Genomic DNA, 9390 nt, shown 5'->3' with positions numbered 1-9390 from the left:
TGCTGAGTTTCTGCAAGTTCTCTTTGAGCTTTAATGATTGGTTGAACTGCATCCCAGAGCTCTTGAGAATACTGTTGTGGTGTAGGTTGACTTTTGGAAACTTCAACCAACTGTTTGATCATATCTTGCATGCTGTTAATAGTGGTTTCAATTGTATTGAGTCTCTCCGTCAATTCCTAATATATAAACCATCACCCAAGTTAATGGGATCATCTGATTTCCCACCAACAGTGGTTGTATCATCAGTTGGACCAGGAGAAGTCTCCAATGGTTCATCCATTGATGCCCCATTTTTTCTTGGTACTGAGGACTTCCCTCTGCAGTAGATACCTTAGTAAACACACCAGTGGTTAGTAGAAACACACTAGTGGATACCTTGATAGCATCAGCAGTGGTTTCCTTCAAGGGAGTCTGATTGATGTAACTACTGTCCATGTGTAGATCAGTGGATCCAACACCTGTAGTAGCTGCTCCACTTGAACTACTAACAGGAATTTCTTGAAACTCCTATAGTGTAACCTCCTCAACTGTTTGTGGGATAACTGATGGGTGGTCCGTAGGACAACCCTTAAGTGCCTTAAAAAGATTAAAAACCCATGCTTTACACGTTTAATTGTTTGAACTTGGTAACTACTAGTTGTTTGGACGTGCAGGTGCAAATGGAGCTTAAAAGGGAAGGAATTTGGAGCATCAATAAAAAATAAAATATTGGAATGGAAGAACTAAGAATACCACATGATAGAGGATGAAACTACGAGAACGTGGGCGAAAACGGCGAAGAAAACGGAGTTGAAATGAGAAAGTTATAAAGAAAACAAGAAAAGAAGTTCAGTCAGTGGCGTAACCTACGGCTTCTGGCGTAGGTTACGGCCCTCCACCTTTTTGCCTATTTGTCCGCCATAGGTCAGACTCAAGCCGTCGTAAAGGATTGATGAGTGCCGTAAGCTACGGTACCTGGCGTAGCTTACGGCGCTGTTTTGACTTTGTAGACTTTGCTGACTACCGTAAGCTACGGCAGGCGCCGTAGCTTACGACGCTGACTGATCTCAAAATGTAACTTACACATTTATTGGCCATTTCATGAGGATTTATGGTGTCTAATCATGGGTTTTCGGTTACTACTTGAGGGGAACGAGATTGGGAGTATAAGTGAGGCACTTGGAAGTGAAAAACATAGCTTTTAACTATCTTTCATCTAATCTCTATCTAGTTTTTGTTGGTGAACTTTGTAACATTATTCTCTTCTACTTTTTGCATGATGATGTCACTTCAAGCCATGAGTGGCTAAACACTTGATGATTGTCCTAGATTGAAGGTTTGGTTGAGACATTTCTTATTTGATTTTTCTAATTTCTAGAATAACAATTTTTATCTTTATGATTTGTTGTTATGATGTGTGATTGTTTGTTAGTAACTTGTTGATTCTTATGTTGAACTAATTAGAAACCATATGTTCTTGGTGTCGTTGGCAATCGAGATATCATGGGTATAGTTAGGCTTGGGTAAGGGTTGATTGATCATCGGGTAACAACCTCACGTTCTAGGAATCTGAGTACTTAGTTCCCTTTCATCACTGCAAGTAATCACACATGAACTATGTCTATGTAGTTCTTTCTAGTGAAATAATAATATGAATGTCGAAATAAACCGGAAATCTAGGATGGTCATTTGTCTCTAATTTGCTTACAACCAACATTTCTCTTTTGCAATTTATTTAGTTAAATTTAGTTCTAAAACCAATTCACTCAATCAACTCTTGGCAATTACTTTACTTACATTTAGTTTAATTTTAGTTAACATAGTAAACTTCAAATAGCACATTTTCCACAAACTCCCTGTGTTCGATACCCACTTGCCACTATCTATATAGTTGTTTTTGGGATTAAATTTGATTGTGACCACGACATCACGTCAAATTTTGGCGCCGTTGCCGGGGAGTAGTGCGCAACGTGTGTTATTTTTGCTTTTCTTAAGTTTGTTATTTTTCTGGTTTACGCTGGGTGTGTTAGTGTGCAGGTATTGACAGGTGCATGCGTACTAGGAGCTCTCACAAGCTATCACCATTGGCGTTTGATCCGGAAATTGAGCGAACATTAAGGGGATTAAAAAAATGAGTTACCAAGAGAAGTACGATTACGGTGATTATTATGAATATTCCCAACTTTCATGTGAAGGCCCTCAGATGTACGATCAAGACTATTATCATGCTCAGTATACATTTGATCAGTATGGTTATGCATGGGTAACCCAACAACCTACTTTGCACTATCAGTCACATAAATCTGAAAGTCTTGACGAGATAATGAGAAAGAGACACATGGTTCATGTTGAAAAAGAATTAATAAAACCTCATTTGTCAATGGAAGAACGAGTAGAACTTTTGGAATGGAAATATGATTTATTACCAAAAGAGGTGAAAGAGATGAGGCCAGGGACGTCGATATTGGAAAAACGTCAAGCAAAACAACACTGGATATCTGTGCAGATTGAACAAATGACACCTATGGGTGATGTAGAAGAAAAGGTTGTGAGTCATCCCGAACTTGAAACTGAATTATTAGGGCCAAATGAGGAATATACAATTGAAATTATTGTGGAGGAACCACCTATGGAGAGCAAAGTTGAGGGCCTTTTACTTGATGAACCAATCAAAGTTGATTACAACTCTCTGGCTGTGGTGGTTATGGAAACCAAGAGTGTTAAGGATGCATGTTTAGAAACTAGGAAGGTGGCACTTCATGATGTGGGAGATTTCATTCATAAGTTATGTTTATGGGAGAGTTTGGATTTGTTGGGCACAGAAAACGAAGTAGTGAAGTGGAGAGTAAACTACCGAGCATTTGTTGGAAATTCGGTAGGAAAATGTGGATTTAAAGAATTTTGCAAAGAAAGATGGGACGTGACAAAGCACACACACGATAGAAGAATCAAACACCGTGCTTACATCAGCAACGAAAAAGGTAAATGTGCATTAGACCACCTTGAGACATATCAGGTACGGTCGGGCTGAAGACCTAAATTTTAGCGCTGCTTGGGAGGCAACCCAAGGTGTTTTTAGATAAGTGTGAGGAAGATGTGCCGAGAGTTGTGTGAAGGTGATGATAGGAAGTCGGATTATCTACAACATCTGTTGTGTCAAACTTCACCAGGTCAATGTACTCTTTCCTTAGTTTTGTTATGTTCTTTAGTATTAAAATATTGGTATTTGTTGTTAAAAAAAAAAGAAATTTGTGGTTTGAGTGTGGAGCCTTTTGGTTGGTGTTGAAAAGGTTTAGCAATCAAGTTTCCTTAAAACCATACAATGGGGTCAATGTATCCCAAGTGTGGGGATGGGGAGAAATTTTGAGGTTTTTTTTAAAAAAAAAAAAATTAAATCAAGCAAAACATTATGGGAATTTGAACACCTTGGATTAACCCCAAATGATGCACCGGCAACCCTTAATACCCTTTTGTTCTTGGTGAGAGTTGAAGCCACACATGTAAATAAATAATGCTTGTCTTTGATGAGAGTGGCAACGGGTGGGGGTGCATTAGAACTTGTGCCATAATACGGTTTGAGTCCCTAGTTGAATGTGAATGTTAAAAGGATAAGGGCAATTAGGTAGCCTCGTCTTGGTGAGTGCGAGTGTGGGATTTGGGGGGTTGGACCTCATCAATTATATATATGAGCATGGTTGCGAGAGGGGCGGGGGTTTGGAATTAGTTGCCCAATTTTGTGCCTAAAAGCCTATCGTTTGTTACCCCTTAGCGTGTTCCCTAAAAATTTACCCGACTTGACCCAGTCTTATAGTGCTAGTAGTTATTTTAGTAGTGTGTAGATACGTTCGATGTTATGTTGAATGTTTGAAAAAAAAAGTGAAAATAAAGGAGAAACGAAAAGAGAAAAAAAATGGAAAAAGCAATTAAAAAAAAAAGCAATGTTGAAGTTGTTTTGTATATAAGTTTAAGTTTGTTTTGTCTATTTCATTATGTAATAAAAGATCGGGCAAGTACTTCGCTACTTCATATATATTCCATGTCCTACCCATTCGCCTAGCCTCGTTACAACCTTAAAAGCCCCTTTGATTTGCATTCATGTTTGGCACTTGTAGGAGGAGGACCGATTTAGGTACAAGCCTATAGTTGTGCAATCACCCGTTCGCCTATTGTGTGTCTAGCTTATCTTTGCTAGTACTTACTTGTAGCCGAGAGGAGAGATTTAAAGAGGGGTGTATTGTTTTGGGTGTTAAGAACGGTTTAGTAAAAGGATGACATGTTTTTGTTGATCGCGTATGTGTTGAAAATAGTTTTTGAATGAGTTGCTTGGGACAAGCAACGGGTAAGTGTGGGGATGTGATGGGTGGTCCGTAGGACAACCCTTAAGTGCCTTAAAAAGATTAAAAACCCATGCTTTACACGTTTAATTGTTTGAACTTGGTAACTACTAGTTGTTTGGACGTGCAGGTGCAAATGGAGCTTAAAAGGGAAGGAATTTGGAGCATCAATAAAAAATAAAATATTGGAATGGAAGAACTAAGAATACCACATGATAGAGGATGAAACTACGAGAACGTGGGCGAAAACGGCGAAGAAAACGGAGTTGAAATGAGAAAGTTATAAAGAAAACAAGAAAAGAAGTCCAGTCAGTGGCGTAACCTACGGCTTCTGGCGTAGGTTACGGCCCTCCACCTTTTTGCCTATTTGTCCTCCATAGGTCAGACTCAAGCCGTCGTAAAGGATTGATGAGTGCCGTAAGCTACGGTACCTGGCGTAGCTTACGGCGCTGTTTTGACTTTGTAGACTTTGCTGACTGCCGTAAGCTACGGCAGGCGCCGTAGCTTACGGCGCTAACTGATCTCAAAATGTAACTTACACATTTATTGGCCATTTCATGAGGATTTATGGTGTCTAATCATGGGTTTTCGGTTACTACTTGAGGGGAACGAGATTGGGAGTATAAGTGAGGCACTTGGAAGTGAAAAACATAGCTTTTAACTATCTTTCATCTAATCGCTATCTAGTTTTTGTTGGTGAACTTTGTAACATTATTCTCTTCTACTTTTTGCATGATGATGTCACTTCAAGCCATGAGTGGCTAAACACTTGATGATTGTCCTAGATTGAAGGTTTGGTTGAGACATTTCTTATTTGATTTTTCTAATTTCTAGAATAACAATTTTTATCTTTATGATTTGTTGTTATGATGTGTGATTGTTTGTTAGTAACTTGTTGATTCTTATGTTGAACTAATTAGAAACCATACGTTCTTGGTGCCCTTGGCAATCGAGATATCATGGGTATAGTTAGGCTTGGGTAAGGGTTGATTGATCATCGGGTAACAACCTCACGTTCTAGGAATCTGAGTACTTAGTTCCCTTTCATCACTGCAAGTAATCACACATGAACTATGTCTATGTAGTTCTTTCTAGTGAAATAATAATATGAATGTCGAAACAAACCGGAAATCTAGGATGGTCATTTGTCTCTAATTTGCTTACAACCAACATTTCTCTTTTGCAATTTATTTAGTTAAATTTAGTTCTAAAACCAATTCACTCAATCAACTCTTGGCAATTACTTTACTTACATTTAGTTTAATTTTAGTTAACATAGTAAACTTCAAATAGCACATTTTCCACAAACTCCCTGTGTTCGATACCCACTTGCCACTATCTATATAGTTGTTTTTGGGATTAAATTTGATTGTGACCACGACATCACGTCAATAACCAATTGAGTTGTTTCAGACACAGCCATTGTAGTGGTTGTACTCGCAGTAATGTGTTGGTGAGAGGGGCTATTTTGTGTCTGAAGCTCAATGGCATCAAACAGAGGTATGATGGATGGTGGAATTTGTGAAGTGGGGATAGGTGTGGAAAGAGAATTTGCCCCGGGAGCAGGGCTATTGAACATACTCTCAAGTGAGGGTAATGTATCATAGAGTGGTGTCCCTGTGCTTACAACCTGTTCCTTTTGTGAGGAAGCATGAGGAGTTGGGGAGATCTGACCAATTGTTGTGAGGAAGTAGCAACAGTGGTTGTTGGTGACTTTTGTGTTGTCACAGGAGTTACTTCTGGGATCTCATCTTCCAGAAGGTCCTTTTTAGAGGGTTTGGTGGGCTTTTTGGGAATTTTCTTCTTGGTCTTTTTGGGTAGTGTTGGTGGAGGTTGCACAGCAGTGGTTGTGCTACTGTGTTCACCAAGAGCAGTGGGCTCAACAGCAGAAACCTGAGGAGCAGATGTGGACTCATCCAAAGTTTGCTCAGGCTCCTCTGTTTGTGTTTTTGAAGGTTTTGACTCTGACAACCTTGTAAAAGTTTCAGCAGATAAACTATTGATTTGAAAAGAAGCACCTTGGTCAAGCACTTGTGCATTGTCTTTTGGTACTCTCTGCTGTAAATAATAGCTCAAGAACCTTAGAAACAATAGAAATGGTTTCTTTTTATCTTTGATATTATTAACATTTTTAACCAAATCATTGAAAATCTCTTGAGAGTAATTAAAATCTTTTTCAGCCATAATAGCATATCCCAGGGTTTTTATAAAGGTGAAAAGTGAGTGCTGACGTGGCAGCGGTTACAAAGATAGGACGGCTAAGAACTGTCCACGTGACAACCTCTGATGGAAATGGATGACAGTTGTTTACAGTGGTGAAAATGAAAACAGTGGCTGATTTTAACTATCAGTGGATAGCCATCAGTGATTAAAGCACTGATGTTTGAGCAACAGTGATTAACAAGGAAAATGGATAAACAGAGGTTGTCTTTCAGCAGTGGATAAACTTAACAATTAGATATTTGAACAAAAAGAGTGGTTTTAACAGACTTTTAAAGGATTAATGAAAACTTTCATTTTTAACTATTTTTAAGGATGGATTTTTGATTTTCTAAAAACATTTTAATGCTTTATTCATAGAAAAAAAGGATTTTGCTTGTTATTCCATGTTAATCATGCAAATTCTAGAGATCAAGCTTTCAAAGGTGGATGTGACTAATGCCTTTGTTAGCACATCTGCCAGCTGATCCTTAGTTGGAACATGATGCAGAGAAATCAAACCTTTTTCATAGCAATCCCTCACAAAGTGATGTCTGATGTCAATGTGTTTGGTGGTGGAATGTGAAACTGGATTTGTGATGATATTTTCTGCTGCTTGACTATCCAACATGAGGGGTGTCTTTAAAGCAGTGATACCAAAATCCAGCAATTGATTTTGAAGCCATAACAGTTAGGCTGTGCAGCTTGCAGCAGCAATATATTATGCCTCAGCAGTGGATGTTGAAACAACTGCTTGCTTTTTGCTTTGCCAAGATACTAAGCAATCACCTAGAAATTGGCACCCTCCTGGTGTGGACTTTCTTGTTGCATTACATACAGCAAAGTCACTATCTGAGAAACCTGAAAGCTTAACATTCCCATTAGCAGGGTACCAGATACCAAGTGTGGGAGCACTTTTTATGTATCTGAGTATCCTTTTCATAGCTATGAGGTTAGACTTCCTAGGGGCTGAGTGGGATCTTGCACAAACACATGTTGCAAACATGATGTCTGGCCTAGATGCAGTTAGGTACAATAAAGACCCAATCATGCTTCTATATAAAGTTTGATCAACCAAATCATCCTTTTCATCAGTCATAACTAGCTTGGTGGTTACCATCGGTGTACTACATGGTTTACAATCATTCATCTCAAATTTGTTTAAGAGTTCTTTAGCATATTTGCATTGATGAATGAAAGTACCATTTTGTAGTTGCTTTACTTGGAGACCAAGAAAGCACTATAGTTCACCCATTGCACTTATCTCAAACTCAGTTGTCATGTGTTTTCTGAACTCTTTACACATTTTGTTACATGTGCTTTCAAAAATGATGTCATCCACTTAAATCTGGACAATCATCAGATCTTTCCCTCTCCATTTTAAAAATAGTGTTTTGTCAATTTTGCCTCTTGTGAAACCAATAGAGAGAAGAAAGGTGGAAAGAGTTTCATACCAGGCTCTAGGTGCTTATTTCAAGCCATACAAAGCTTTATTCAGCTTGTAGACATGATTTGGATTAAATGGATCCTCAAAACCATGAGGTTGACAAACATATACCTCTTCTTGAATCTTACCATAGAGGAATGCACATTTGATATCCATTTGGAACACCTTTATGTTGTGGTTGACAACAAAGGCTAGGAACAGTCTGATAGCTTCCAATCTTGATACAGGGGCAAAAGTTTCATCATAGTCAATGCCCTCTTCCTGTCTGAAACCATGAACCACAAGCCTTGCTTTATTCTTGACAACAATGCCTCTTTCATCAGTTTTATTTTTGAAGACTCACTTTGTGCCAATAAGACTCACACCCTCTGGAAGTGGTACAAGTTCCCATACTTGTTGTCTTTTAAACTGTTGGAGCTCTTCTTGCATAGCTTCCACCCAACTGTTGTCTTTTAGTGCCTCCTGGTACTTGACTGGTTGATGAAGTGATAGAAAGCCAGCAAAAAGACAGATGTTTTGTGATTGACTTCTGGTGAGAACCCCTTCACTGATGTTGCCAATGATTTTGTCTGGTGGATGAGACTTCAGGAAAATTAAATCTCCCTTGTATGGAACAATGGCATTGAAGGGTGAAGGCTACAGATGTGAATCATCTGAGCTAACAACTGTTGGTGACTTTGGTGATCCAACAACTGTTTGAAATGGAGGTGGAGGAATAGGAGGAATTTGTGTGAGACCATGTTGATTTTTATCCACTGATGATAGATTTTTATCAACAGTGGTTGAGGATATGGAAACAGAGGTTGAAGGGCTACTTTGGTCAACAGCTGTTGAGGTAGCAGTGGCTGAGCTTTGGCAGCTGTTTTGAACATCCGCTGCTCTGGCAGTGGATGTGAGTTTCTGTTGTGGAATTATAACTTCATATCCATTGTCTGGTGGAGGAGTTTGAGGTGGGCCTGCACTGTTAGTCTTGACAGAAACATTTTCATAAGTGAATTTATCAAGATCAAATAACTCAGTAGGGTTTGCAGGGATTTTCAGTGAAGAAAGTTCATTGCACTTTACATTCATAGTCTCTTCCACACACCTCGTCCTAGTGTTAAACACTTTGTAGGCTTTGGCAGTGGTTGAGTATCCCAAATGATAACCACAATCTACTTTGGCTGCAAACATTGAAATTGAGTCTTTTAAGTTTAAAATGAAACATGGGCAGCCAAAGACTTTAAAGTATGAGATCAGTGGTTTTATGTTATACAGAAATTCATAGGCAGTCTTTTGATGCCTGGGGTTTATCAAAACTCTGTTCTGGACATAGCAGGCAGTGTTTACAGCCTCTGCCCAGAAAGTTAATGGCAAACCTGAATTTGCAAGCATGGTTCTGGCTGCTTCAATCAATGTTCTGTTCTTCCTTTCAACAACCCCATTTTGTTC

Source organism: Helianthus annuus, chromosome 14 (assembly GCF_002127325.2).
Source record: "Helianthus annuus cultivar XRQ/B chromosome 14, HanXRQr2.0-SUNRISE, whole genome shotgun sequence".
NCBI classification, from domain to species: domain Eukaryota; kingdom Viridiplantae; phylum Streptophyta; class Magnoliopsida; order Asterales; family Asteraceae; genus Helianthus; species Helianthus annuus.
The sequence above is the reverse complement of the archived record's forward strand: the minus strand, read 5'-3'. Positions refer to the sequence as shown.